Source organism: Diadema setosum, chromosome 7, assembly GCF_964275005.1.
Source record: "Diadema setosum chromosome 7, eeDiaSeto1, whole genome shotgun sequence".
NCBI classification, from domain to species: domain Eukaryota; kingdom Metazoa; phylum Echinodermata; class Echinoidea; order Diadematoida; family Diadematidae; genus Diadema; species Diadema setosum.
Window position 1 is genome coordinate 7,691,615 of NC_092691.1, and position 25,400 is coordinate 7,717,014.

The 25,400-nt window shown below is 37.9% G+C and overlaps 1 pseudogene; it reads right to left on the reverse strand.

The window, feature by feature from the left end:
• LOC140230666 (scavenger receptor cysteine-rich domain-containing protein DMBT1-like) overlaps positions 1–25,400 on the reverse strand; it is a 50,065-nt pseudogene that overhangs the window by 17,677 nt on the left and 6,988 nt on the right.

Below are 25,400 nucleotides of genomic sequence, written 5' to 3' on the forward strand. Positions count from 1 at the left end.
ACAAAAGAAAATTTGACGTAGTTCTCTTCAACTTATAGGGGATTATCAGATTATGAATATTCAAACTTACAGAGTACTTAACCCATAAAAAGCACCATATTCAACCCATGAAAAGCACCTTTCATGATTGCGTAATCGTATCAAAAGTAACATTAACTGCGTTTGAAGTGTCTGTATGGTTTTCAGTCACACTTTCAAAAAGCCCATGGCTGGGGGAAAAAGGAAGTATCATTTTGAAAAAAAAATGAAAACGAAAATGAAATAGAACACTCATGCTGAAGGTTACGCTGCTAAACTTAGAATTAAGAACAGGAATGGGTAGCAGTAGAAATGATAAAAAATCATGGGCGTACATACTCGAGCAGGATTTGAGCCTACGACCTCCTGATCACCGGACAGGCGTCATCTCCACAAACCACCGAGCTTTCGCCCGAACGCAAGTGTTGGTTCTAATCCTTATGCCCCAGTCACACAGTGCTTTGCGATGGGTTACGTCCGCCGCGGATAGATACGAATGAGTGAACGCAGAGGGACGCAGCGTGGACGCAGGCATCCGCAGGGACGTATGTAGACGTATCTGTCCGTAACTCATCCGTAAAGAAACGCACAATGACGGCGCCAAGCCTGCGAAATTTTGAAATGTTCAAAATTTCGCAGAGGGATTCTACGGATGCAGACTTACGCAAGTAACCGCAACCAAACGTAATTTTCCGTAACTGAACGTAACTATCCGTAGCCTGGACGCATACCATCCGCAAGAAATTTCACCTCCCGTCCGTTTGCGTTCGTTTACGTCCACCGGAAGTATCCGAAAGTAACCGCAAGTTAACGTATCTCAACACTTTAGTCCGCTTACGGATATTTGAGGACAGCTACCGATGCTGCGGACGATTACGTCCTTCCGTTTTCCACTGGCATGGGAACACAGAGACTCGTGGGAAGCCACATAACTCGTGTTGCCAAGCTGCAGCGCATTTACCTGAAGGAATGCTACAACACAGTCGGAGCAGTGGAGAGGCAGAACCGCATGGTCAAATTATGACATTTCTCCCACAAAATGGTCATTTTAGGTTGCACCCATATACTCATGACATCGGTTGACCCTTTGTTCTAAACTTTTTTTTTCTTGCACTCTTTGAATGTATATTGTTTACGAAAAGGCAATATTTTGGGTAAGGGATGGGGTGACAGCATTTCATTCACTTTTCTGGCCGGGAAAGGTGTGTGACAGCGATAACTATATAAAATTCTCTATGTCCATGTCAAAATTCTATATGTCAATGATACATCAAATTCTTCAAACATCCTCTCTTTCATATTGTTTGCGGATGATAATACTGTGTTTTATCTGATTCTGATTCTGATCGATTATTGATACTTTAAACGGTGAATTAACGAAGTTACTCCATTAGATAAGAGCGAACAAACTGTCAATAAATTTGCAAAAAAAAAAAAGAAAACAAAATGCGTGCTGTTCAGTAATTCGCCGGAAAATTTACCGAGAAATATTATTATTACAGAAAAAAGCTCTTCGTATCATTTTTTCACGAATTGTGGAGAAGTCATACTAATAATTTACTTCACGAAAATAATATTTTGAAAATTTTTGACCTTAATCGTTTGCAATTAGGACAATTCATGCACAAATTCACTAACCATTCTCTCCCCCTTTTGATTGATTCCATGTTCTTAAAGAATGAAACTGTTCATGCATATCCAACCCGTCAATCCCATCAATATCATTTGCCTTTGACTAGGACGGTTTTTGCAAAATCTTTATTCTCATTTTCTGGACCAAAATTCTAGAATTCTCTTGACAATAATATAAAAGAAGCTTTAAGTTTTAATACATTTTCTTTAAAGTTAAAGAATTATTTGAAGACTTCGTATGCAGAAAAATAATTAATTCTTTTTTTTTTACTTTTGATTTTCAAAATCGTTGTTGCGTCGGTTACCTCACAACTCTTTTGTTTATCAGCGAGCCCGTGGTTCTGTGCCTCCAGTGCCCTGGTTATGACCCACCATTTCCCTCTCCTCCGCCCTTTCCACCTCGGACTTCCTACCTTCCTTACTATCTTTCTATCCTCTCATCAATCTTTCCTTATAAAAGAGCCGCTTTGTGTTTGTTAATGTGCGTTGGTATGTGTGCATGTATTGTATGTGTGTATTACTCTGTCTGTCTTCTTTTTTTTTTTACTACCGTTTAGGGAAATTCTTGTTGTTGTTGCTGTTTTTTGCAATTATATATATGTGGGGTTTTTTTGTATGAGGGGACTGCATTCTACAAGCCCTGCTTTTTAGCAGTCTCCTCCATTTCCAGCAATATTGTTTATGCATTCACAACAGTGACGTAACAGTTATTTGTATCTCTGTTGATAATTTACCTGTATCTCTTTTACGATGTTATTCTGTTCATCGCATTGTGGTACTGATTTCCTGACATCTGTGTATTCGAGTGTTTCATTGTATTTCTAATTATTTTGTTAGTTGGAAGTGACATAAATCAACTTGAAAACTGAGAACGAATTTTCTCTATAGTCTTACCCATTTTACGCTCCATGGAATATGTATTACATTTTTTGTATATATATTGTACTTGGGTGTGGGAGGGGTGTTTGAAGTCTTGATGTCTTTTTTTCTCTGGAAATTTAATAAGCATTGTTTTATTATAAAAATCTCCTTAACATAACCAAATAAGTCATGAATATCGCTGCACAACGACAACGTAACCACAGTTTGTCTATTCCATGACTGTGAGTAATAATTTTCTTACTCTGATGTTTAACTTATCGATCTATATTGTATATATTTGTGGTATAATTATGTTATGTATTCTTTACATTTATGAAGTTTATTCATATTTGAGTTGCACAAATAAAATTCAAACCTCAAATTCAACATTTCATATATCTTTTATCACTGTACAGCAAATTAAAGGATTACGAATTTTTTCACAACTTGTACGTAATTCAATTTCGGTTTTCCCCAGTCATGCCAGTGTACAATGTAAGACAGTCCAATATGTGATAACCTTGCTGTCATAATACACTGACTTAGCAGGGATCGTCACAGAAAACAATACTGTCCATAATTATTTATAACAATCTGTAACTATCCGTAACTATCCAAAAATATCCACAGCTCTCCGCACGTACCACGCATGCCCAATATTACGGGAAAAGAAATGACGTCATTTTCAATTGTTTCGCCGACTACAATTTTCTATTCCAAACCCTGTAGAAACAAGTTGATTTCTCAAAAAGTACAGGTGGTACAAAGCGAAAACTTTCACCATAGGTTCACCATAACTTTCACCGTAGGTTCAAATCCTGCTCGAGTATGTATGCCCATGATTTTTTTATCATGGCTACTACTAAAACACTGATCAATTCAGTGCTTATTTACTCGATGTAGGGCAATTTGTCAATCAGTTGCAATGAAAACATCTCGACGGAAGAAAATCATGAATTTGAATAACAAAGCAGTACCCGCTGCCTGCTATAAGGATTAGAACCAACACTTGCTTTCGGGCGAAAGCTCGGTGGTCTAGTGGAGATGACGCCTGTACGATGATCAGGAGGTCCTAGGTTCAAATCCTGCTCGAGTATGTACGCTTATGATTTTTTTTTTTTATCATGGCTACTACTAAAACACTGATCAATTCAGTGCTTATTTACGTCGATGTAGGGCAATTTGTCAATCAGTTGCAATGAAAACATCTCGACGGAAGAAAATCATAAATTTGAATAACAAAGCAGTACCCGCTGCCTGCTATAAGGATTAGAACCAACACTTGCTTTCGGGCGAAAGCTCGGTGGTCTAGTGGAGATGACGCCTGTCTATGGCAGGCGAGGGGAGTCAAAATTAGTACAACTATGCAACTATTCAGCCATGGAATGGATGTAAGGTTTTAACCAATCAGAACGGAAGAAACCGTACAACTATGCAACTGTGCAACTATGCAACTGTGCAACTGTACAGCCCTAGAATGCCTGTATGGTTGTCACTCGTACGGGCCGAAGTGTCATTAACCGAACAACTATACGTCCATGCATCCCATTACGGAACGCCTGTCGGGTTTTAGCCTATCAGGACGCGAAAACCCGACAGACATGCATAAATACATGAGTGTAGGAACGGCTGTAGGGTTTTAGCCAATCAGGACGCGAAAAACACGACAGACATACATGCATGGGTGTGGGAATGGCTGTAGGGTTTTAGCACACCAGAATGCAATAAACTCGACAGATATACACACATGCACACATGTAAAGTTTCATTCTCTCCAAGCACCTCCCTGAGTATACGTCCACACCTGCCTTAGGAGGGCAGGTCATGAACCCTTGATGTGGAAAGAATGGAGACCATTGCACCAACGGTATAATAAATCTGTCAGGGGATTTCAGTGGTTAGCAGAGCCCCAAGGCTAATTACGTGCAGAGGGAAAGGCTGAATGGTTAAAACCCAACAGCCGTCCCTCACTAATGCATGTGTGTATGTCTGTCGAGTTTAATGTATTCTGGTGTGCTAAAACCCTACAGTCTTTCCCACACCCATGCATGTATGTCTGTCGGTTTTTTCGCGTCCTGATTGGCTAAAACCCTACAGCCGTTCCTACACTCATGTATTTTTGTATGTCTGTCGGGTTTTTCCCGTCCTGATTGGCTAAAACCCTACAGGCGTTCCGTAATGCATGTAGGGATGCATGGTTGTTCGGTTAATGGCACTTCGGTCCGTACGAGTGACAACCATACAGGCATTCTAGGGCTGTACAGTTGCACAGTTGCATAGTTGCACAGTTGCATAGTTGTACGGTTTCTTGCGTTTTTATTGGATAAAACCTGACATCCATTCCATGGCTGTATAGTTGTATGGTTGTGTTGAATTTCGTCACTCCAGGCCCGTCATACCTGTCCGGTGATCACAGGCGCGGTGGAGCACCCCAATTATCTCGCAGAAATCCATCGGCAGCCGAGCCTCATTTGCATAAAGTAAACAACATGTACTCGCGTAGTTGAGAAAAAGTAAACAACTTCTCAAGCTAATAACAATTTCAGGAAACCTATTTTCGGATTAAAATTGAGTTAGTTTGAATTTGAAAACATGTCCGAATATGCACATATAACATATTAAAGGATTTGACAATGATAAAATGTGAAATTTTAGCGAAAACCTGGCGAGCAAAATTACCAAAAATATGCCTCGAAAATCATCCTAAAATTCACGAAGTGTGATTGCGGAACAAAAGCGCCATTCAAACAAAGTACACCGAAATTTATTTATCTGCTTGCATTTTAAATTTCATACCATAATATTCCCGGCCATGGTTGTGTCGGAAAAAAACAGAAGGTGATGTCAAAAATGACACGAACGCAAAGCGTACAGGTCGGTCCCATGTATAATTAATCGCGTCACTGTGGCGTTGCATGTCACAGCACACACAACGCATTGCTGCATGCAGCGTGCGCGGCAGCAGCTCAGCAATCACCGCCGTGCGACACTCAGCAAAATTGACTGCGTCACATGCAAACCAACAATACCAACAATGAGCACGAAATCCTGAATCTCACGTACCACGCATGCCCAATATTACGGGAAAAGAAATGACGTCATTTTCAATTGTTTCGCCGACTACAATTTTCTATTCCAAACCCTGTAGAAACAAGTTGATTTCTCAAAAAGTACAGGTGGTACAAAGCGAAAACTTTCACCATATATGGATTGAGGCCTGATGAACTTATGTTGCCACTTTCGGACACATTGGAGCCCGGCCATAGTCCAGTCGGAAAAAAACAGAGAGCATGTTTTGCGAGAGGTGATTTTCAAAACGCTTTAATATCTCAAGTTCTAGTGCAGCAAATTTCATAATTTTTTCATCAAAAGGAAGGTTTTTAAAAACTTAGATAGTGTGGGAAGTTTGAGTTTACTAGCGGCACGCATAGCGGCACAAGGAGAAGGTAAAGATTTGACTTTTTCATGCACACAGTTTCGGGCAGCCGTGGATGCCCGTTGGAAATTCAAATAGAACGGGGCGATAATGAGATGCAAATTGGGGTGCTCCACCGCGCCTGATCAGGAGGTCGTAGGTTCAAATCCTGCTCGAGTATGTACGCCCATGATTTTTTTTTTTTTTTATCATGGCTACTACTAAAACACTGATCAATTCAGTGCTTATCTACGTCGATGTAGGGCAATTTGTCAATCAGTTGCAATGAAAACATTTCGACGAAAGAAAATCATGAATTTGAATAACAAAGCAGTACCCGCTGCCTGCTATAAGGATTAAAACCAACACTTGCTTTCGGGCGAAAGCTCGGTGGTCTAGTGGAGATGACGCCTGTCCGGTGATCAGGAGGTCGTAGGTTCAAATCCTGCTCGAGTATGTACCCCCATGATTTCTTATCATGGCTACTACTAAAACACTGATCAATTCAGTGCTTATTTACGTCGATGTAGGGCAAGCTGTTAATCAGTTGCAAGGAGTGGGTAGGTCTTTAAACACACACACACACACACACACACACACGCACACACACACACACACACACACACAAGAACAGCTCCACCCAAACTTCAAATCAGCTAGGCTGTTACTCCGCCTAATAAAATATCAGTCACATAATTTTGCAATATAAAGCAGAATGATATCATTAGGCAATGTTCGATGTTTACGAAACCTCGTCGTCATGAGTGGCTAATCCAAATGAAATAGTGTGCTACATCAGAAAGAAGAGAACCTTTAAAGAAAGAGCTTTGAAGACACGGTTTTATGCATTATCTCACAGGAAACGATGTTACTAACAGGATTATAATAAGGTATGTGTGAGCAGGGAAAATGGAGGCGATCTTTCTGGCGTGAGCTACACGTGTAGTAAAAAAAAAAATACGGCGAAACAGTCAAATGCAACGATGATGTCCAGTGATAGTACGAAAGAACTGCCACAATACGAGGCATTGATTGAATAAGGGAAAGATCTAACCAATCTAACTATCTAAATCACTGAAATAACAGGAAGAACAATACTCAAAGGAAGGGATATTTCTGCGTCAATATCAAGAAAGCACACATTTTTGAGCTATTTGCTATTCCGAAGATTCTCCATTGCGATAAAAGGTTAAAAAAAATCTCCCAAACCGCGGATTAACGATCCTCTTATTTGCTACGGAAGAGGGAGATTTGTCAATAGACAGGCTTCCTTCCGATTAGTGAGTAGATGTTACATAACTTTTCAAATTAAGGCTTTTTATCATAAGATTCAAAACTGGAGGAAGACATGCATTTTCTGGATTTATTGTTAAGCTCTTTAGTGGTGTTGTACAATGAAGATAATAAATTTTGTTGAAATTTTGCATATGTCACGGGTAAGATGTGACGCTTTAAAAGATGACACCCAAAAGAGAGACCGTTGCTTCACATTTCGTTACATCTTCTGAAGTACAATTGCGAGGTAGATTTACATTTACATTTCGTTCTTTTTATTCTCATAAACCCGTCTGAAAGTACTAAATTCGAAAGTTATTCAAATCACAAACGGGATGTGATACGATCAACTTCACTAGAGCTCTTACCAACATCGGCGAATGTCATCCCACAAATAACAGCCAGGATCCATAGTTTGACCATGGGGCTACAAGTGTAGCTCCATGCTGTGACACACACCGACATTATCGTGTTTCCTCAGCGATCCTGCTCCTCAATCCTGAGTCTATCCTTTTATCGTTTCAACAACTGCCTGAAAGACTGCCTCTTTCTAAAGCGGCAATTCATATATACATGCATTTCATACATGCAATTCACGAAATTTGACATAATATGTGTAGTGACAAATATCAGTGATTGTCTATGAGATTCGGATAATCAGACTTTGAACTCTGAACCAAGAATGTACACAGGGAAGAGCAAGTAATTTATGACGATCTGAAGATTGTAAGATAAATGAAATTCTTGAGGAGCGTCTTATCACTCAATTGAAACAAACAATTAACTTACAATCTGCGTCACGTTTAAAAATAGATTTTTTTTTTTTATGATAGGTTTATCGGGTTAAACCTCATATGATGTTACTCATTAAATGATACAGAATCAAGCAGAATTCAAATGTCGCCGCCAACTCTTTTTGACCCCTTTAGATGCAATGAGATAAATGAAATTTAACAAGTTTGAATGTTGGCTTCTTCAGCATTGTAGTACATTTGTATATTTAAGAGCACAAAACAAATGAATTACTTTCCTCCTCTGCTACTGCTTTGTTTAATATGTAATTGAAGAAAACCAAAACCCAAGAGAAATGTGGATTAAGTGAAAGCAGCAATATTAGTAGAACACATCAGTGAAAGTTTGAGGAATATCAGACAATCGATGCAAAAGTTATGAATTTTTAAAGTTTTGGTGTTGGAACCGCTGGATGAGGAGACTACTAGAGATTATGACGTAATGTGTGGACAACAATATAAAGAAAATATAAAGGGAATTCCACAAAAATTCATTTTTTCACGAAAATGACTCATTCCATCAATTTAATACTGACATATGTAAGGGTAGTAATTATTCCCCATGTTTTTTGAAAGCGGTTAGTCAAGTGCTCTTTCATTTTGCTAGAAAAGTGAAAACATGTTGAATTTTCTTTATATTTTTTTTTCAATTCAATTCAATTCATTCTTTAATTCCGATTCAATATATAATACAAAAATACATGTGAATATGAGCAAATTGTACAAAAAGTGAGTTTAAAAACAATGGAAACGACAACAAAACAAGGTGGGATTATGATAAAGACAAAAGAATAAAAAAAAAACACATCGGGAAAACAGACATCATAGGTACATAGAAAACAGAAACTCATTAACATTATGTGTTTGGTTGATCGGAAAATGGTATGCACGTAGAAAAATCAAATCAATTATAACAAAAAGAAAAAAAAAGGAAAAAAGAGAAAAACATTAAACACCATAATACAAATAGAAGAAAGACCAATACATCTATACATATAATCCAATCAATACTTACTAATCAATAACTTCTTGTACTGCCTTTTGAACATATTATTAAACTGTGTTTTGAATTTGCTAAGTTCTAACGTATTCCATAAAACGGAACCAGTATGACGCAACGAATATTTAGATTTATCGGTTAAAAAAACGCCATCGATGAAAATGATTTGACGATCTTGTATAATAATTATGTACATCAGAGTTCACAGAAAACATATTTTGTAAATAAGTTGAAAGAGTTTTACCATGGAAACGTTGCATAAAAGAACATATTTGTATTTTACTCAAATCTGCCAATTTAAGAGTGTGTAATGATTTAAAAAGTTTAGATGTTGATGCTCTATAATCTGACTTTTTACAAATTCGAATTGCTTTCTTTTGTAGCATAAAAAGTCTTTGAGTATGGCAAGAATACGTGTTTCCCCAGATAGAACTGCAATAAGATAAAACAGATAAAATATAAGCACCATTCTTAATAGTTGTTGTCCACACATAATTATGTCATAAACTCAAGTAGTCTCCACATCCTGCAGCGGTTCCAACACCAAAACTTTAAAAATTCATAACTTTTGCATCGATTTTCCGATTTCCTAAAACTTTCACTGATTTGTTCTACCAATGTTGCTGCTTTCACTCAATTCACATTTCTCTTTGGGTCTTGGTTTCCTTTAAAGTTAAGTTTGATTTTTGATGATTATATCGAGGTCAAGACATACCACAATGTACTTCATTATCATGGTAGCTTTCGTTATTACTGCAATGATTTATATGGATGTCTCACTGGATTTTTTTCCCGTGCGTGTTAGTCTTGCAAAATATGTTCTAAAAAGTACTTCTTGTCCCTCATCAGTGTCTTATTTATTCAAGAGTCAAACAGAATTAATACCATTAGACAAAAATACCTTTTCTAATGAGATGATTAAAACAAAAATTATTATTTCTCATGAATGGGTTTCAACACTGCATCTTAAAGTATTGACCTTTCATTTCTTTTCTGTTCATGCTGATTGAGGAATTTATGGTGCCCTTATATTACTCAGACAGACTGGTAAGGGGCAAAACAAACACCCACTATCATTACTATGATATCCATATCATTGCCTTACCGTCAGTACTACATAGATATTTTCTCCTAAGCCTTTGTACACTGTAGTTTTCACGATTTTCTCCGTTTGTTCGAGCTTTCTTTTGTAGTCATAGAAACACATGTTAGAACAGAGTTAATGTAGAACAAGGCAACAGTTTCAGTCACCTTCGACTTTAATATTCTGAAATTTGTTAAAACATTTTCCGGGTGAGTCGCGGGCATTGCCCGCAGAGGTCCACGCAGAGCGCCAGTTGGATTCCATTAGCAGCACTTCGCAGGCACCTCCCACGCAGGCACTTCGCTTTCCCCGTATGCGGCCAAGTTACTGACATTCTGTTGGTTTCCTGCCATTCCATCAGACGAATTCCTTCACTATTAAAGTTGTCAGTCCCCAGGCGCCTGGCACGCAGGTCACACAAAATACCCGCAAGTAGAACTTAAGTATAACGCGTCTAGCGATTAAGACACATGCAAAACTCGCCCAAATCCTAGCTTGCCCGGAAAGGTGTGAGAGGACCTTAACATGGTTGCGGGAAAAAGGATTTGCGTGCGCACCTCCGAGCGACTACGGGTGAGATACGTCCTAGGTACTGTCATGTGCGGGTCATCTGCGGGGACCTCTGGGTAGTAAAAATTGTTCTACGCAAGTTGCACGCAAGGCTTGCCCGGAAAGGTGTGAAATGGCCTTTATGAATCTTCTCGGGACATGTCCTCCTTATCATAATCACAGTATAGGTCTTTTTCATCTTAATGTACCTCTGTATTTTGTGATTGATCTGAGTTGAATAAATGTATATGAGCTTGAAAATTTGAAAACCTTAACTAAAACTTAGAAACCTAAAAAAAAAAAAAAATCAGGTCACAATCCTCGCGCTGAACACACACGGACTCACAGTGAACTGCAAAAGGGTACGTAAGTTCAGCTCTTAATTGTTTTCGCCAATATCGTAATTGTTTGTTATTCGATATTGTTTTGTTTGTTAGCAATTTACATGACATCATCATACACAAACATGTTTTTGAATTTATAGTTATGTTTCAAGGGGAAGGCTAGTAACTGATCACTGGGAATCAGTGCGAATGCTTGGGGATGATTGTTCCAATTATTGTGGGATTCATTTAAGAGTACATTATATATCTATTGTTGTGTGAAAATTATTTGCTTCAGAACGGTCTCATATTCAAGTAATGTGCAGCTTAATGCCCCGTCACTGACCGGGCATGCTAACCTGGAAACATTAAACTGCACATCACTTGAATTTGAGACCTTTGAGACTCCGTAATGTGCACACCTCAAAGTAAATGTTGGTATCACATCAGATAGAAGTACGAAATGTAAAGCGCAATGATTCAAGATGATCACTGCATAATACTACTTCCTATCAAAATTATTTCATAAATTCAGATTAGTCCTCAGAGACATTTTGTATCAGGCAAAGATGATCTCCAGAGACTGACCATCTATACAGCTGATTGCGACCTAAACTACACTTCATGAACTGATAAGAGTATATTTTTCAAGTTAAAATTGTCGCCAGTGTTTTTTAAGGCTGCAAAAGGTAACAAAATGGATCTAAAAGGCAATGTTATATTAAAAAAAACAGTAATAACCTCCGTAATCTTGGCAATACCGTTGACAAGATTAATAGCAGCTGCTAAATACAAAATGTACCCAGATGTTGTAACGATGACGCATGAAGGATAATTTTAAAAACTCAGAGGATCGATTGCTTCTTTTTCTGCTGCTATTGCTCTGTCCTTTACTAAAAGTACATCGAACATCTATGAGCAATATGTAGTAGATTAAACATTATCCTTTGTCTTAATATCTACAGAACACATATCCGTTCCTTCTGATTGTAGTGGTATACCCCTACGAGGATCGCCAATGTCCATGGATTGTTTGGAGTCAATGTGTGAGTCTGTCATGACGTCAGAGTAATTAGGCAGTGCCCCACCACTCGTCGGCATATCGTTTGGGTTGTAATACATCACGCCATTCTGTGCTAAGGCCACAGAGTTAGTGTGCCCAGTGGGCATGGTTTGGCCGCTGACTTGAATTCCTGAAGTCGCAATGGTCCCCGGTTTCTTCGTTGTCGAACATAAGCATATGACGATGGCAGCAACAAAGACCACCACAACGACGGCTGCAATTACGATAAGTGCAATCGCCCATCCTACCAACTCAACATGGGTCTCCGGTGGTAAAGCTGCATGTAACATGTAAAAAAAAACAACAACAATCATGAATAGATTAATAGAGAGCGTTTCCTTTCCACGACTTTGAAGAAACAAGGTCAGGAAGTAAAAATACAACATCAACGGCAACTGACAATCAACTTGAACATGCAGAAAATGTCTAATCGTGGACATTGGCGTTACTATATTATGATTACTTCATGATTTTTAGGCTAGATAATAAACAGCTGATAGAAAATTTCATTTCACTCGTTTTTTACGGTCGAAAAGAATTCCATAGATGTTCTTACCAGTGCTTGTATCACCATGCGAACAGTGGATCCCAACGTCTTCGTAATGATTGCAGTCGTGGGCACCCCAGCCATCATGACTGCAGTCTTCCAATCGCAATTCATATCCTGTGCAATAAACTTCATCCAGGTGGATCGGTCCTTCACCAGCCCCGAAGTATTCGTTTGAATTGACAACCCAATCATAACCGAGTTGACGACAGGCCACAACAGCTTCAGTTCTCGACCAGCTGTCATCGCAGATAGTACCCCACTCGAAGTCGTGAAAGATTTCGACTCGTCCCCGGTCGGATGTAGAACCGCCAACCAGACGTAGATCACCTTCTTCACCTGCACTCAACACAACGTCATGTCAGAAGGAATGAAAAGAGTACAGATAGAAGGCTCACAAAATACAGAATATATGTAAGTATCCGTTTAGGTAGTCAATAGGCAATATGTAATACCTGCTATGTTTTTGCCGTTACACTTGTTTTCTTTGGAGACATTGAAGTCCCCAACCCCTTACTGCCGTAATCCTGAAGCCATACCCTCTCCCAGCATTTACAAAACAAACTCTTTTTATTTAGTTTCTGGTTGTTACAAACGGAGCTGAGCTGAATATAACCATGGTTTTGGGAGATAGGGTTAGAGAGAATCAAGGTCCGTTGGACATAAGTTGGACAGAGTTAATTTTCACTCACCCTTTCGTTGACGGGGAGACACCATCTCCAGAACCTGTCTCACCCTTAAGCAATTCCACTTAATTATTTAATCCTAAGGCATACACAAGCATATCACTTACTCGTTAACCTCTCCTCCGTGCACTCGACACCAACATCCTGTTCGTGGGATGTGCAGCCACTGGCACCCCATGCACTGTGCGAGCAGGCCGTCAAGGTATGTTCGTTTCCCATGCACTCCACTTCACCAAGGTGGATTGGACCATACCCTGGGCCAAAGTCACGGTAGGGCGTAACTACACCCTGGTAGCCGAGCTGATGGCAGACAACCAGCGCATTCTCGTAAGACCAGCTGTCATTACAAACCGTACCCCACCTCTGGTCGTGGTAAACCTGAAGTCTGCCAGCCCAAGCACCTTCACCGTCGACAAGTTGGACGTCGCCATCTTCACCTGATTTTATATGTTGGTAGCATAAAAACGATACAAAAATGACACCGCCATAACATCACCATTTTAACTTCTGTATATCAATTCGTTGGAGAACATTTCAGATCAAGGAACAACTACTTAATACCTTTTGGCGAAAATCACCTAAATAAAAAAGCAAAATACCTTCTTCAATCCAAAAGAAAAAAAAAATACATTTGAAGGTTCACTGGGTTTACAGTAAACTGAGAGCACTATTTGAGTATTTGACATGTTTGATACTCTCTAGTCTTAATCAGATTTCACGAGGAATTCTAGAGTAAAATGAGAGGTGAAAATTGCCTGCCAAGTTTGTTTGTTTTTTTTTTATTTTTATGATTCATGAAGCGACATTAAGAGACATTGGATAGTTTATACTCAGAATTGACATATGACGTAGGGCATTTTATATAATGGCTTGCAGAAGCGGTCTGGAATAACATTATTAAACAGAAGATGAGATCAAAATAAAAGCAAAAGATTTGAAGACGTGAGCCGGAAAGAGTGCACATTATTTGAGATGAGTGGAAGTCGATTAAATCCTCAATATCGTCAATCTGTTTCAGAATTTTATTGTCATTTTTTTTTTTGTATTCAAAGGAATCAATAGAACACTAATTTGATACTTCATGTATAGGAGTTTAGTTTATCGGTTGCAATCCGTACAGCAAGATACCTATGGTAAAAGAATGAAGGAATCAAAATCAAGATAAACTAAAAAAAAAAATATGATTTTTTAATTATACTTATCTTCTGTCAAAGAATCAATTTGGATTTCGCAAAGAACATGGTTCATCACATGCGAAATTATCTTTAACTGCCGGGGTCTTCCTGAACCTCGTTGCGTTGCGTTCGTTTATTTAATTTCCAACACATACGATTAAAACATTTGAATACACATACTAACAATACAACAATGCAATAAAAACAAAAACTAAGAACATTGATACAATTTTGTAAATTTGGCGAATACCGAAAAACTGCCTAAAAAGCAGAGATTGTATTATGTATTCCCCTCAGAAAAAAAAAAATCTAATTACAAAAAAAAAAAAAAATTAATCTGATAAAATGAGGCATAAGAAGGTAAAGTATTAAGACAGAAACGAAGTACACACACACAAACACAAAAGCAAACGAGACAGCTCTCATGTAATCGAATAAAAAGGAAAGGTGAAAGCGTGGAATAAATTACGGGTAGAGACTATCTACATAGTAGACAGACTGAGAAAAGGGATAAGGAAGAGGGATTGAGATAGAGTATAAGCTCTCAAATCTAATGAAGTATAAAATCTGTATTAAAACGATAAGAGATTGCGGTAAAAATTAAGGCATACAAAGATAGAGCTCATTCTGAAATGTACAAATTTCATAAAACTTTCTTAAATTAAAAGGTAAAGGCCTTCAAACTTAAGCTTCTTTTATATTACTATCAAGAGAATTCTAAAATGAATTCGACAAATATATCGTTCATAAAGAACAACTTGATAAAAGGGGTCCAGACAAGCTACCTTGAGGAACAACACAACTGACGTTCTACGCAATAGATGTATAACCATTGATAAGTAAAATATTGTTTGGTATTAGTAAGGTAGCTCATGTACAACTCCAATGCCTTTCTTACGGTACCATGAAAAATATATATTCAGTGTATATATATATTCTATGGAGACGTAAATCACAGTCGATAGAATCAAAAGCCTTGGGTAGGTCCAGGATAACTCCAATAGTATGATAAAATTCATTAATGGCTTTTTAAAACTTTGTTAAAACAGGTAAGATTGCATGGTATCTATTATGCTTTTGCAGAAAATTAAATTGATAATCGGAAATAGGTTAATACCAATCTAAAAAAAAGTCAAAACCTCTCCAAGGCCTCCTACATGATTAAACATGGCATTCTATCTTATAAACTCAATTACTATACCACACGTTGCATGGGCCTTGAAGTGGTTAAGAAGTTTTTTTGCAAGACAAAGAAGAAAATAGGTTTCTTAAACGATGAAATATCTTCTTTGAGCCAAATTGATTGCGGGGTTCCGCATGGAAGTATACTTGAACTTACAGGTGATTCTAATCACTTTTTTTCTCTCATTCAAACACCAATGCACCAGTAATTACCAGGAATTTAAAATTGAATAAAACATTATAACGAGTAGATGTAAATAGATTATCACTTAAATCTACAAAAATCGAATATGATGTCACTCGGTAATACGTTTGACAAATTGCTGCATGGAAAATTTCTTGGAAATCGTTTAAATTCTGAAACAGGTGTATTTTGTTCAATTTCTTGGTTTAACAGTCGGTGATGTTAGTAGCTGTTTTGGTGGATCTAGGGCAATTACCCCCGGGCCATTACCCCGGACCCTTTTCCTAGCCCTAATCCTAAACCTAATCCTGAACCTAATCCTAACCCTAACCCAAACTCCTAACCCTTAACCTAACCCTAACCCTAATCTTAACTCTAACATTACCAATAACCAATATTTAGCCGGGGGGGGGGGGGGGGGTTTACGCAGGTTTTATTTTTTTTTTCATTGAGTTTTTATTGATCAAATTAACAAGATTACAAAACATCATAACAAAATTCGAAATGATAAAAATACTACTAATAATAAATAATAACAAAAAATTAAGTCAAAAAAATGAAGAGAATCAAAGCAAAGCAGCATAGAATAAAGTCAATAAGAATGTTGTACATATGCAATGGTATAGTCATAAACAATAATATCGCTTCAATATGTTAAATTCAGAGTGTTCACCGCAATAACATACCTTTACATCATATTATGTCAAATCTCCATTTACGGAAATGAAGTACAAGTTTTCCATTCTTATTAGCAATGCGATACTCAAGTTCTTTACATGTTTTTAAATACACCTTAAATCCTTGAAATGAGGGTTAGTTACCTCTGTACACGCAGGTTTTATAATATTATATGCCATAATTTCTAGTAATATATGGGTGTTATCAATAAAGTAAAGTCCTCCTTCCTTGTAAAACGCCATTAATAACAGTAAATGAATTACAGTTTGCTGTAAAACACATTTGAGTTTAACATTTGAAAATAAAACAAAAAAACGTGTTCTAAAACAAAAGAAACAGACTATCATATCATATCAGTGTTCAGAGAATGATATTTTGAAGGTCAAATACCCCACTCGTTAAACAGATGAGTCAAACCATGTGCCTCTTAAAGGCCACCGCACACTACACGATCAGACTGGTCTTAAAGTCTTAAGCCAAGCTGGGTCTTACGACCAGTCGTACGACCGGACACCGCACACTATACGACCCGACTGTAAAGCGCGCGCAGTGCGCACTGCGTGCGCTTGCATTTTACTGCATTGTGAATGGCTGAAAGCCTACGACCAGTCGTAGAAATTCAACATGTCAAATCTCTACGACTGGCGCTAAGACCCAGTCGCACGACTAGAAAATAGCAAGACTGTGACGTCACACTTGTAGTCTTAAGGTCTTAAGACCGGTGAATCGGGGCAAAATCGTGTAGTGTGCGGCGGGCTTAACTCGAACTTTATGTATTAAATTAATATTTCTCTAGTGACCCTAAAATTATGTGGGGTTAGCGCATTTAGCGGTTTTTACAAAGGAACTGTCCACGATATCATACAGCGTGTCCCAGAAAAAAAAAAACCGAGTTTCATTGCAATTCTTTGCGATGAAACAAAATTTTGTTGAATCTATTTGGTTTAACTGTATTCCGTTCACTAATACTAAACCTGGAAGAAATTCTATTTTGTTACTAAAAAACAATATAATTAGTCTTATTTATATTAAGCGACAATTTATTTGCCTGAATCCACTCAAATATCAACTGAAGTTCATTATTCAAAGAATCGAGCAAAACATAAGGATCTGAGTGAGAATAAAAGAGACTTGTGTCATCTGCGAACAGAAGAAAAGGCAGCAGAGAAGATGAGTTCCGGAAGTCATTGATATATAAAATGAATAAAAGAGGACCTAAGAGGGAACCCTGTGGAACACAACAACAAATCCAATTTGTTTCAGAGTCATGATTATTTACTGAAACGAATTGAGTTCGACCGGTAAGATAACTTCTGAACCACTCCAAGGCCTTTCCACGAATACCGTAATGATTTAGTTTGTACAAGAGAATTTCGTGATCTATTGTTTCAAAGGCCTTGGAGTAGTCCAGAAACAGACCGACTGTATGCGACTTTCTCAACCAGTAGTAATATAGCATGGGTGGTTGCATTTTCTTTGATTGTTTTGATTGTTTCTTTGATTGTTGCGCTTGTTTGATCTTATATTCCACTTCAAAGCCAAGATAACGAATTTTCATACATAGACACGTACCGATGTAGCTGGGAAAACATTGTAGCCACATGTCCGTGGTGTGCCGGCAGTTGTTGTTCCCCCAACCATCGTGGTGGCAGTGAGAAAGTGCATCCTCGCTCCCGGTACATCTAATTTCGGAAAGATGGACAGGCCCAGAAATTCCTGGATTCCATCTGCTACCGCACACTATTCCTGGATTCAGGAAACCAAGTTGCCGACAAGCAACTCGCGCGACGTTTAAGTCACATATTTCTACGCATACAGTACCCCAAGTGTCACCGTGGTATATCTCCACGTAACCATAGTACTGTGTCCTTGGTGTTGAGTCCCAGTAAAGGCGAATGTCCCCTTCCATAGCTGCAAAATATGAATCAATCATAGTTTTCATGGTATCAACCACCTGGATATGGTGTGATAGGTAGAAGAAATTGATATGCTTTAAAGGTTCTCCACATTATTTCAGTAAAAATTAAAAAGATGCCAATAGATGGGGACAGCACATGTTATGAGCAAGTCTGCAATGGCTATGAATGTGCATAGAGTTTGAATATCACCTCAGAGAAAGTTGCTCTCGGATGCCCGAGTATACTCGGGCAGAGGTCTGTGGGAATGCGTGTTGTAGCTATTAAAATCAGCCCCTCCTCAACGAGCATAAAGGAAAATACATATATTTTGATGATGACCACATCTTTTATTAAACTTTACTTCATGTGAAAAATGGCAGTAATTCACTTTTTACATACAACATTAATTCACCATTTTCTGGCAGACAGGCCTTCTTTGCTTGTTGAGATTTTTTTTTTCATTAGTTAGAACAACTTACTCAAATATAATGCAAACCTGCATTCCATACCTAGTTTCAGTAAACGGTATTTCAAATTGCTTGAATTTTGTTTTATTCGTTTTTGAAGTCAATGTCGTTTTTGAACACATCCTAGAAATATACAAGGGGATATACATATATTATGGAAAAGACGTTTTTGCATTGTTTTCTTGAGAACGCTGACCTCGGTGTATGAATGATGTTCTATTTTCCTAATTGCGACTTTCTATATACCTACTGATAAGATATCATTACCAAGTATCTTGACAAGTACAGTATTTATGAAAAGGCAAATTCTGGTGTGCATTTCAGATCTGAACTTACCCGACTGATCCGTTAGCAAATTAAAGCAATCTATTCCCACGTCTTCGCTGTGTGTACATGGGTTGTTACCATCATCACCGTATGTAACGTTACAGTTGACGAGTTCAGTCTCATTTCCTGTACAGCCCACGTGAGACAGATGAATAGATCCATTACCAGGTGTAGGAGAGTAGTACACATTGTTCACTCCGTCATTCCCTAGTTGACGACAGGTTACCTCTGCTTCCTCGGGACCCCAGGTCGTACTGCACACAGTGCCCCATTCGTTGTTGTGATAGATTTCAAGTCGGCCATCTCTAGACGTCGGACCGTCAACCAGTCTGATGTCACCTTGCAGTAGATGATACAAAATTGAATTGCGTTCATATTTTCATTTCATGTAATTGGTTTCCGAAGACCATTAGATTCTAATGTACATGTATTCATGTAATGTACGTCTTGGAAGGCGTTCAGGATATAGCATTGTCATGGAAGAAGAAAGACTGAAAACGTTTGTGGTCTATGAACCATTATATTTTTACAGATTTGTCATCATTAGCACTGGACTGTATCTTTGTTTTTTTCCATTTCTGCGGAAAAGAGGTCAAAACATGGAGGTGAAAAAATATTCTTAACCTGTGCATCCGTTTTAACATAAATGTCGGTTGGTCTACAAACACTGTTCTCTGAGTCACACGCATGGCCCCTGAACTTCAGAGATAGAAGGTACTCCCATTAAGTCCTCGATAGCTGTACGAAACGGAAAAGGAAGTTATTATGTAAAGTGACACGAAAATTAGATCAAATGATACTAAAGACAACTTTGTATTTTGCTTTTTCAGCACAGTCAAAAGCATAGATACAAGGCTGTTAGTATTATAACTATGTAATCTTTTCAGTGCATTGCTAACCGTATCTGAAACTAATTCAGCCAATTTCGGAAGTTGAAGATTCCTCATCGTGTTCATAGCTTACTAAAAACAATGAAGAAAACTCGCTCGAAGCCTTTTTTTAAGTTATTCATAACCAGTGAAAATTCTCAAGTAAGGCATCTTTCTTGCATATGAGTGGTGAGGGGCAAACATATTTTCTTCTCCAACAATCCAGAAATTTGGACGGTTGTCTTGCTTTACTGATAGAAACCTGACCACATATTTATTCAGCACCAGATCGTAGAATTGCAATTCCGAAAAAGCAAAATCTCCATCTCTCGGTTCCCATTCATACACTTATTACACTGACGAATTTCAAAATAAGAATTATTTCATCGAAAGTGTGCGCCACATCTGTCACTTCTTTTCCAACAAATTCAAAAGTTCCCTCGAGTGGGAGGGGATATCTTTCAATGTACCCTTTCCCCGCTTGTTAACGATGTTTTCATATGAATTCTAAAAGTGCAAAAGCTCCATCGTTTGGAGAAGATATGCGAACATATTGTTGGGATGGCAAATATATTGTTTTGTCAAAACAATTATTCAGATCTGGAAAATTCTTTGCCTTCTTAATAGAAAATTATCAATCACAGTGTGCACCATATCGTTGAATTCCAATTCTGAAATGCAAAATATCTTGTTGTGGGAGGGGGATACACCCTCCCATGTTAGGTGCCCTTCAACACTTTTCGATAATAATCATAATAATCATAATAATAATAGTAATGATATTAATAATAATAAGGATAATGATAATAATAATAATGACGATAATAATAATAATAATAATGATAATAATGTGGTCTTATTTACCCAGGGTATATAGCCTCTTCATTGTTGCCACTGCTCTACCAGAGGGCCCTGCTATCATTATTTTCCTAGCGTTGCCAGGTACCCTTTATACGACTGGGTCGAGAGGGACATAGTAGGTAAAAACATATTGTCCAAGGACGTGAGCACTGTAGGCCTGCAGACGATGGCCAAAAAGTGGCTTAAAAAATGCTCAACTGGCAACTATCGTATAACAAGCAAATTTTAACTTTTTTAAAAAGTATACATCCTGACAATATCCCACCTGAAATTTACCCAAAAAAATCTAATCGGAATATGCTCAAATGACGTCATCAAAATGGCCTCTTAAGAACTGCAATTTTGCCAGAGTAATTGTCACTTCGACATCTCTAATAATAAAAATGGAATATTTCGGAAAAGAAGTAATTCTAGCTACAGTAATGCTATTTCTCATGTACCTCAGGTCATCAGCCATCAATCATGCTCATTTTCAGTTGAGCTGGTGAGTTTTACGCATACCAGTAGCGTTTCTATAGCAACCTTACACTGACGTAGTAGAAATAAACAAAAAAATTCATAATGATTTTCATAATTTTTATTTCATTTGTTGAAATATAATAAGAATGCCTAAATGTATGTTTTTTTATGTGTCTTGTTGGTTTCAGAGAAATGCCGAACCAATTTCCGTCTTAATCATGTGTTAATATAGGGGAAATATAGTCATTGCCATGGTAACGCTTTCATGAAAAAATACCCTAAATGATAAAATGTAATTCTTTCTACGCAAATAGTTATAAATTAAGCTTAATAACTTTCAAAAAAGTAGGTGCCCAGTAAACGTATCCAGTCACTAGATGACTCAACTCATTGTAAGGCTAATCATGGTCACCAAAATTGTTTCCATGGCAACGAGAAAGAGCTTCGGAAACAGGTTTACGCAATGGAATGAGAGTGCAATTTCAACATATCTGTCAAGTGTCATTTTGCTTGTGTATTCTGTTTATCAAAATATATCAATATGGATGTCACATTTGAGGTAAAGAACTATGTGACAATCTGTATTAATTACATTGCATTTCTTGGAAACAGTCGTGCCCTTGCTATAAGGCACGACAGCATGTACGTTTGAAACATATTGTATATTCGCGTCATAGGATAATATATGTTTTCTATATTGCCAAGAGGATAAAGGGCATTTTGGGGGCACACGGCACCGGGTCGCCCTTCGATAAGCACCCTCTTTATCATGTAGATCTTGTAAGGTAAATCTTCTTCTATCATTTCGATGACTTTTCATTGATGTAAGAGTATATTTGCTGCATTGCCGGACCTACTTTTAAAACCATTCTCGTTAGAACAACTGTATTTGCGTTGCTAATATCCGTATTTTGTAATAAAGGCCGTTAGCGTAGGTGTAAATTTAGACACCTCCCCAAAGCTTACCTTTGAATGTTCACCTTTTTGACAATGTAGTTATTGTAGAGCAATGCTTCCTCTAGTAATTGGTTGCAGTTTTGGATACAAAAGTGCCTTTACTATACGGCACGATGGAATTTCGAAAACATGTACGTTTGGAACATATATATTTGCGTTATGTGATATTACAATGTTTTCTATATTGCGGTGAGGGTGGAGTATTTTTGGCACATCCCACAGGGTTGCCGTTTTTATAGCGCACCCTCTTCACTGTATAGATCTTGTAAAGTTAAGTCTCTTCTATCATTTCCATTGCTTCCCGTCAATGAAAATTGTATTTGCTGTATTGCCGGGACTACTTTTACAACCATTCACGCTAAAACAACGGTATTTGCGTTGCTAATATATGTGTTCTGTAACAAGAGGGCGTAAGCTTAGGTGTGAATTTAGACACTTCCCAAGGGATTAATTTTAAATGTTCACCCTTTTGACAATATATTTATTGTAGAGCAATGTCTCTTCTATTAAGTTGTATTTCTCGGACACAAAAGTGCCTTTGCTGTACGGCACGATGGCATATTGAAGACAGACACGTTTGGAACATAATCATATTCGCATTATATGATTCTATATGTCTTATATATTGCCGTGAGGGTGGAATATTTCTTGGCACATACCACAGGGTTGCCATTTAATGTGCACCCTCTTCACTGCATAGATCTTGTAAAGTTAAACCTCTTCTATCATTTCCATGACTTTTCATTGTTAAAAAGTGTATTTGCTATATTGCCGGAAGTGCTTTTAAAACCATCCACGCTATAGAACAACGATGTTTGTGTTGCTAATATCTATATTTTGTCTTAAGGGGGCTTGAGCGTAGGTGTACTTTGGACAATTCCCATGGGGTTGCCTTTTAATGTTCACCCTCTTGACGATATGGATATTATAGAGCATTGTCTCCTCTATTAACTACAACGTATTTTTGAAAACAAAAGTGCCCTTGATTTGCGGCACGATCGAAGTTTGAAAACATGTATGTTTGGAACATATAGTGTATTCGCGTTAATGATATTCAATGTTTTCTATATTGCCATGAGGGTGGTGCACTTTGGGGGCACATCCCACAGGATTGGCATATAATGTGCATCCTCCCACTAAATAGATATTTTGAAGCAATGCTTTTCCTATCATTTCCACAACATTCATTGATATAAAAGTGTGTAGCTGTATTGCTGCAAGTACTTCTAAAACCATGCATGCACGAAAGAACGTCGGTATTTGCGTTCATAGTATCCGTGTGATGTAATTACGGGTCTTGAGCGGCGGTGTAATTCTGGAGATTTCCCAAGGAATTGCTTTTGAATGTTCACCCTTTTGACAATGTAGTTAATGTAGAGCATTTTTTTTCTTTTTGTAATTATATTGCATTTCTTACAAACAAAAGGGCAATTGCTCTACAACCGTAACGATCGGGAATATGTGAAGGCATGGAAAATTGAAATATATTTGTGCTATATGCTAGTGTATGTTTCTATATTGCCGTGGGGTTAGATGATTTTGAACACATCCCACTCGGTTGCCGTTGAATGTGCACCCCTTTGACTGTATGATGATTGCAAAGCAGTGTCTCTACCATTTAAAAATCATGAAAAGTAAAGTGCCTTTATACCACTCGCCAAAACGACTTTACATGCATGTACAGGTGAGTTTGCTTCGGCATAAATGCATGTTTTGTTAATCTGTTTCAGGACCACGACGGTTAGGGTAGGGGTAATCTGGGCACTTCCGAAGGGCTTGACAAAATATATATTGTAAACGAACGTGTCCTATATCACCTTAATTGCATTTTACGAACATAAAAGCGTATGTGCTACACAGGCGAAAGAGCTTTTCAGAAGTATAACCATGGAACATTTTTCTCGGTTGTATACTGCATGTTTTTCATCGCCTTTAGGATGCATGGAGTTACTTTGAACACCTCTCCTAAGGTGGTCTTTGCAAGCGAACCTTTTGGACTGCATAATTATATTGTAGATCAATGTTGTTATGTTATCTCTAGCCCGGCAATTTTTATAGAAAAAAAAAAAGTGTCTTGATATGGCAGGAATCCCATTCAATACAATTCAATTTAATTTTTATTTCATTTTCAACAAGAACAGATCGAGACATCACTTTCTTTGTAAAAGAAAGTGAGGTGCGTAAAACTATGTCGAATGAAAAGAATTTACAATGATTATAGCACCATACGATAATTACACATAAAACTCAAGTGATAGTCATAAAACTCAAGGAACGACTTTTGGAACGACTGTAATTGCGTTGATATTTGCGTTACAAAGGGTCATGTATAGAGGCGATTAATGCGGGTACTTCCCATACAGTACGCTCCCTTCGAATGATACCACTTTAACTATGTCAGTGTAAGTCAAAATTGCAGAGCAATGTATCGTCTGTTGACTCCATTGAATTTCATTAAATAAAAGTTTCTTTGCTAGAGGACCAAAAGGACTGTGTAAAGGCATGTACCCATAGAACATAATTATGTATTTGCGTTGGTACATGATTATTGCATGTCTTAGACTGCCTTTGGGTGGGATAATTTTGGGCGCCCTCCACGTGGTTGCCTTCGTATGTGAACCATTTTTACCCTATAGATATTGTAAAACAAAAATTCTTCTATAACTTCCACTGAATTTTAATGGAAATGAAACTAAAAGGACGTTATGAACAGAGTCTTTTCGCTTCAAACAGCTGTATTCACGTGTGTATAATTATGTTTTGTACCGAGCCGTGAGGGTATAGGGATGAATTCGGGTACCTCCTTACGAGTCGCTTTGACTGTGCACCACTTTTTAAAGATAATTATACACATTGTAGGAAAATGTCTCTGTCATTGCCAATTCTATTTCATGGAAATAAAAGAGTCTTTGCTAGACGGACAAACGACTTAAAAATAAAATCTCGTACGCTTAAAACAAAGGAAATCGCGTTGGTTGATGCATGTTGTGTAAATGGTCGTGGGGATAATAATGATCGACTGGGGTGACTTTGGGCACTACCTACAGGGTTTCCTTTGACTGTGCCATCTTCAATATCTCAAAACCCTCAAGGATGCAA